Source organism: Gossypium hirsutum, chromosome A05 (assembly GCF_007990345.1).
Source record: "Gossypium hirsutum isolate 1008001.06 chromosome A05, Gossypium_hirsutum_v2.1, whole genome shotgun sequence".
NCBI classification, from domain to species: Eukaryota; Viridiplantae; Streptophyta; class Magnoliopsida; order Malvales; family Malvaceae; genus Gossypium; species Gossypium hirsutum.
Window position 1 is genome coordinate 82,005,464 of NC_053428.1, and position 6,696 is coordinate 82,012,159.

General features: G+C 40.8%; 1 non-coding gene across 1 annotated transcript; it reads right to left on the reverse strand.

The window, feature by feature from the left end:
- Nucleotides 1-542: 542 nt before the first annotated feature.
- LOC121230003 (small nucleolar RNA R71) lies at nucleotides 543-648 on the reverse strand. The gene has a single exon (XR_005927955.1). It is a non-coding gene; the product is annotated as a small nucleolar RNA R71 (small nucleolar RNA).
- Between the last annotated feature and the right edge of the window lie 6,048 nt (nucleotides 649-6,696).

The window sequence follows — 6,696 nt, forward strand, 5'->3', positions numbered from 1 at the left end:
ACTTTTTGACGAGAAATTGATCGCACAGTTCGTAGAAACCAAAGAGAAATAAGATGAAGCTTAAGATACGTGGAGAACGAGTAAGAAGACGATACTCAACCCCCAACCGAAGAGATGGCTAAAAACCAAGGCAATCAGCTACCTCCTGCAATTGCGGCTAATCAAAATCCTGCTCCAAATACTATGTATGACTATGCTAAACTTCTTTCATAGGAACTGAGTCAAGTATAGTTAGACCTGCTATTGCTGCGAATAAATTCGAACTGAAACCTAACACAATGCAGATGATACAGCAGTTTGTTCAGTTTGATGGTTTGCAGGATGAGGATCCCAACACTCACTTGGCCAATTTTCTGGAATTTTGCGACACTTTCAAAATTAATGGCGTTTCTAATGATTCCATTTGCCTTCGGTTATTCCCTTTTTCACTAAGAAACAAAGCTAAACAGTGGTTGAACTCGTTACCACGAAGGTCTATCACTACTTGGGAACAAATGACCGAACATTTTTACTAAAATATTTTCTACCTGCTAAAACGGCTAAGTTACATAATGATATCTCTTCTTTTGTGCAAATGGACTTAGAAACACTTTACGATGCATGGGAGAGATACAAGGATCTATTGCGAAGGTGCCCTCACCATGGGTTACCTCTATGGCTGCAAGTTCAATCTTTTTACAATGGTGTGAATCCCTCGACAAGACAGATGATTGACGCAGCTGCTGGAGGAATCATCAACAAAAAACACCTGAAGAAGCTTATGAATTCATTGAAGAAATGTCACCGAATAACTATCAGTGGCAAGTCATGAGGACTAAGCCAACAAAAACATCAGGCGTTTATAACATACGTCCAATAATGAGGTGTGACTCAAGTGGAGGAGGTGTGCATACAGAATATCAATCCTTCAATCCTACAACCAAAGAGGAACAAGTCAACTATATGGGTAACAATAACTTTAGATCTCAAAAGAACCCATATAGTAATACTTATAATGTAGGTTGGAGGAACCACCCATATTTCTCCTGGGTGATTAAGGGAATCAAAAGCCATAAAATCCTCAGGGTTTTCAACAGCCACCTTATCAACAAGAGAAGAAACCAAACCTTGAGGAGATACTCTCTAAATTCATCTCGACATCAGAAACCCGTTTCCAAAATACCAAGACAGCACTTAAAAATCAACAAGCATCGATCCAAGGACTCGAAACTCAGATAGGCCAGCTATCCAAACTAATCTCCGAACGACCACAAGGTAGCTTACCAAGTAATACTGAACCTAACCCAAGGAACACCTCAACGCAATTAGTACTCAAGATAAGGAAGGATTCATTGCTCCTGAGCCAGAATTGATGCAAGAAACTATGGTGAGAAAAGGTAAAAGTGAGGTAAGTCATAACAAAATGGTGAATGAAGAATATAAACCTCGTGTCTCATACCCTAACGCGACAAGGAAAGACCGTTCAGACAAACAATTCGGTAAATTCCTTAAACTTTTGAAAAATTACATATTAACTTACTGTTTATTGAAGCTCTGTCGCAGATGCTGAATGCAATGAAATTTTTAAAAGAACTTTTAGTAAATAAGTAGAAGTTGGATGAAGTGTTGCATGTGAAGCTAAACGCAGTCTGCTCAGCTATTCTACAGAATAAGCTACCCCACAAATTGAAAGATCCAAGGAGTTTTACAATTCCTTGCTTAATTGGTAGTTTAGATGTAAATCATGCATTAGCTAATTTAGGGGCTAGTATTAACGTCATGCCTTACAAAATGTTTAAACAACTAGGTCTTGGGAAACCTAAACAAACAAGGATGAGCATTCAATTGCCTTACAAGATGTACTAGTGAAAGTAGATAAGTTCATATTTCCCGTTGATTTCGTTGTTCTAGACATAGAGGAGGATAATAACACCCCTTTGATTTTAGGGAGGCCCTTTTTAGCAACTGCTAAAACAATTATTGATGTTGGCACAAGTGAGCTTGCACTTCGTGTGGGAGACGAACAATCACCTTCAAGCTCGTAATTCTGGCATCACATAGAACATTGAAGGTAATGGTCCACACCATGCTACTAAACCTAACAATATGGTGCAACTACTTTGTAGAAAATGAGTCTGAAGGAAGCACACGAGTCGTTCTCAAGCAATAGTAGAGGAACTATTCATGAAGATGAAGACTACAAATCGTGGAACTCAATGAATGGCGGATGCACAAACCAAGACCACCCGACAAACCGAAACTTCGCCAAAAAGAGCCTGATACCTCTCCAAACCAACTTAAGGTTGGTGATAAGGTCTTATTAGATGCCGCAGATCCCCACATTGTCACTACCACACCGAATAAGGAAATCTCTCTTACGGTACTCAGTATTTTTCCATTCAGTACGGTGGAGGTGAGTCATCCCAAGTTTGACACTTTTAAGGTAAACAACACCAAATTAAAAACCTTATTTTAATGAGATTGATAGGAGGAATGAGGAGTATAAACTCCTCAAACCACCATGACCATTCACTGAAGAGGTAAGTCTAGCTTAGATTATTAATAAGCGCTTCTTGGAAGGCAACCCGAGCACTAACATTATTAATTTCTTTAAATTTTGGTATTTAACTCCAAACCTACTAATAGAAATCTTGAATACAGGTGTTTCCACAGAGACACGGCCAAGCACACGGGCGTGCCTAAAGCCGTGTGAAAATAGGGCAAAAGAATTCCCCAAACGGGCTACGATTAAACGCCACGACCGTGCGATATGGCTGTGGTCGAGCCTGCCAAAACAACACGGGCGTACGACACGCCTGTGTGGAAGAACCGTAGACGAGACTGCTAAAATCTCACGCCGATGTCTAACACCTATGGGTAAACCTGTCAAATTAACACGGGCGTGGAGATTGAACACAAGAGCGTGGGAGAAGTGAACGAAGCTAGACACGGCTATGCAACATAGTCGTGTTTACCAACACGCCCGAGACACACAGGCGTGTGTCGAATTTCAGACGTGCTAAAATAGGAAAAATGCGAAACACACGGGATAAAATTGGGGCACATGGGCGTGTCCTATGGCCGTGTGTCCCAAAATCTATAAATAGGAAGCACTATTCACTTTCTTCTCCAATCAAAAACCTACCCTAGCCACTGCAACTCCACCGGCCCCTTGCCACGCCCGTGCGCCACCTCCAACTTCATTTTTAAAGCTCAATCTCTCTCTCTCTTAGCACTTTCAATGTCATCTTCAAGAGAAAAGAAAATCGTCGTACCAACCTCGAAGAAGAGGAAGGGAGCATCATCTTCCGCGGGTCCAACCGCGAAAATTTGTCACCCTCTCCAACAGTTTCCACGAGGGCCCCAAGAAGAGCTCTTCCAAATACTTCGGGCCTGACCCTTAATTGTGGGCCACTACATCAACTGAGTTGCCATAGAACAAGTCCAGATGGCTGATGCGATTCGGGCTTTCCTAACCACCAACCCTTGGAGCTGTTCTTCGGATTATCGAGCCGACATACCTCGAGCTCACGATAGAACTGTGCTCAACGTTCCATCTTCAGACCGTAATGATGAGTAAGATGATCCCACACGATCCAGTTTCACCTAGATATTAATCCCACTAAGCATCCAAGTTTGGTGCTGCACTAGGCTATTACAGAAGAGTTAGGGAGGAGAATGAACTACATGCTCTTAGTCGCACTACATGTCTCTCCCTCGAATGTGCACACATTGGCCCTAGCATGACCTCCTACAATCCTAGCCGCTCCAAGGCATCAGTTCTCCCACCATCCTGAGGTATTTACACGCCATTTTAGCTCACATGATTACAGGGAAGCAAGAGAGCACTGGCGTCATCAACACCCACTACGTTTACTTCTTATGGTGCATGTAGCAAGGGCATGTCATCGACCTTGCCTATTTCATTGCCCTTGCGATTTAACACCAAACGGAGCGGCATCGGAAGGGGGCATCTCCATTGGCCCCTACGTGACCCGGCTAGCGCGACACTTCGGGCTCCTCAACACCGCGGCCTAAGAATCATCCCTCACCCTCATTGGCCAGATGTCTCCACAAGGCATCTCAAGCATGCTTAGCATGAGGATGATCGAGAGGCGCCGAGGTTACAACCTCTCCAGTATCATCTCGCCCAATCTACCGAGGAGAGGCCTACGAGGACTTCCTGATGATGTCCCTCCACAGCACGAGGACCCACCGACTCACCACCACCACCCTCTCATCCAGTTATGCGATGGCTTCATATGCTGACATCTCTGAGCGCCTCACCCGATTCGAGCATCGTTTTTTCAATGATTTGACAACATTGATGCTACTCTACAGTAGATTTTTCAACATCTCCACATCTCATCGCCAGTCCCACCTCGTGAACCATCCAGCGATGAAGTGTTTAGAATATTTATTTATTATTTTATGTTTTTTAAATTTTTATTAAAACTACTTTTTAATTTTATTAGATTTTAGAAATGTTATTTTTTATTATTAATTTCGGTATTTCCTTTTGAGTAATTGTCTTCCTAATATCCCTAAAAAGTCCTGATTTTATCACAGTTATATAAGAGCTCTTAAGCTCATCATCACATAGGAACTAAAACTCCACTGGGAAAGGTTCTCCACGGCTACCATGTCCTACTCGACCACACCACAGCTACCACTAGATATAATATTCTTTTGGCATAGACTTATGGACTAATGAACCTCTACGACCGCCAGAGTATCCTCCTCCACTCTCGAATTGATTACTCTCCAAACTCTAGTTCGAGGAATTCATCATACAGGAAGTTCACTTTTTCCCTATCTTATTTCATATTCTTTAATATATATATTTGTACATTGAGGGCAATGTACATCTTATTGGGGGGTATTTATTTCTTATTAGAAAATCCCTGAATGACTGCCTTGTTCTCTTAAAAGTCTCATATCATATTCAGGATAAATTTTAATTGTATTTATGATTTTCTTATATATCTTGAATTTAAACATGGGATTTTGCATTGATTGTTTAACTTTAACATTAAGAATCAAGCACGATAGTTGATTTTTAAGAATTTAAATTATAGTTTTTCCCATTAGGTATTACTTTGAATGGATTCAAAGTTTTAAAATCAAAAGCCATAATTTTTTGAATTTTTGAGCCTTTTGGCATCTTTATTCTTTCTGCTCACTTTTTTATTGCTTTGTGTGCCTCAATATGAACTGTTATTCTAGAACTTGTTTGATTATGCATGTCGAGACCACACCATTTGATTTGATATGTCAAAATGATTAGGCACTTAGGATTAACTCACTCATGTCATGAAAAGCCTACCTCCACGATTAACCCTTAGTAAAGCCCCTTGAGCCTAACTGTAACAACCCCGAACCCGAAACCGACACCGGAGTCGAACACGAGGTGTTAACTGACTTTAACCCCTTATAAAATTTATTTTCCAGACACTGCCCAATCTGTGTACTAGTCATTTTAAAAATCATATCTTGAGTTTCGTAACTCGAAAATCAGTTTCATAATTTTTCCCAGAAACTAGACTCATTGCCCATCTATGTATTTTTTTCTAGAATTTTTGGTCGGCCCAATTAGTACAGTTTATTAGTCAAAGTCTCCCATGTTGCAGGGATCGACTACACTGACCTTTGCCATTACGACTTGGATATCTCCCTGCACGGGCTTCAATACTGATGCCGTTTGTTCTATGAAAACTAGACTCAGAGAGGAATCTGTACATATATGGTACGACCCCTAATTATCTCTGGTTAATTTATAATGAATTTCCAAAGTCGGAGCAGGAATCCAGAAACCGTTCTGGCCCTGTCCCACAAAAATCTTGATTATCTCTTAATACTGCCCATATGATCTTTCGTTACTTCCTCATTAAAACAGACTCATCGAGCTTCGATTACATAATTTTTCATCAATTAATTCCACTCCTACTATTTTTAGTGATTTTTTCAATCTCATGACACTGCTGCTACCAGCATCTGTTACGAAAGTAACTAGGTCCATTTCATGCCTACCCTTGATCCAACTCAATCGAACATTCGTGCCATTTTCGCATGGCTTAAAGTTTACATGCCAAAGTTCAAACACAACGTAATAGCTTATACATGCCAAAATGTTCTTCTAAGCCAACTAAGAAAGAAAGTACCAAAACTTGCTATCCGGTGTGATGACTTCGATGACGGCTCTGACCCCCGCAAAAATAGATAAGTCCAAGCAACCTATAATGGGTGACAAGGAACACCGAGTGAGTTTATAACTCAGTAAGTCATAAGCAATGCACTACCATCCATCAATAACATTATCACAAGAGGAAACAAAATGGAACGAGACAATTTACTCCATCCATACCGAACCATACCATAGTTTCCTCCAACCTATCGATTCAGTTCATATCAATTCATGCATTCACATTCCATATACTCATCAATGGACATTGAAGCATTTTCATAAATCAATTTATTTTCGTTACATCAAACGACTAAACGGCCTTTCACCCATCCTACGATAAATTTTATGTACGTGACTTCAAGTATATTTGTCACATAGGTTCAAACCTTACCGAGTCAACACCAAGTATAAGCATAGCACCTATTAGCCATGTACTCAAGACACTTACCCGATCCGCTGTCCGCGATCGACTCAATAGTGTCGCACACATAGTGTCCATAATGATTCACGAATGTTATTGAGTCCGCACACCT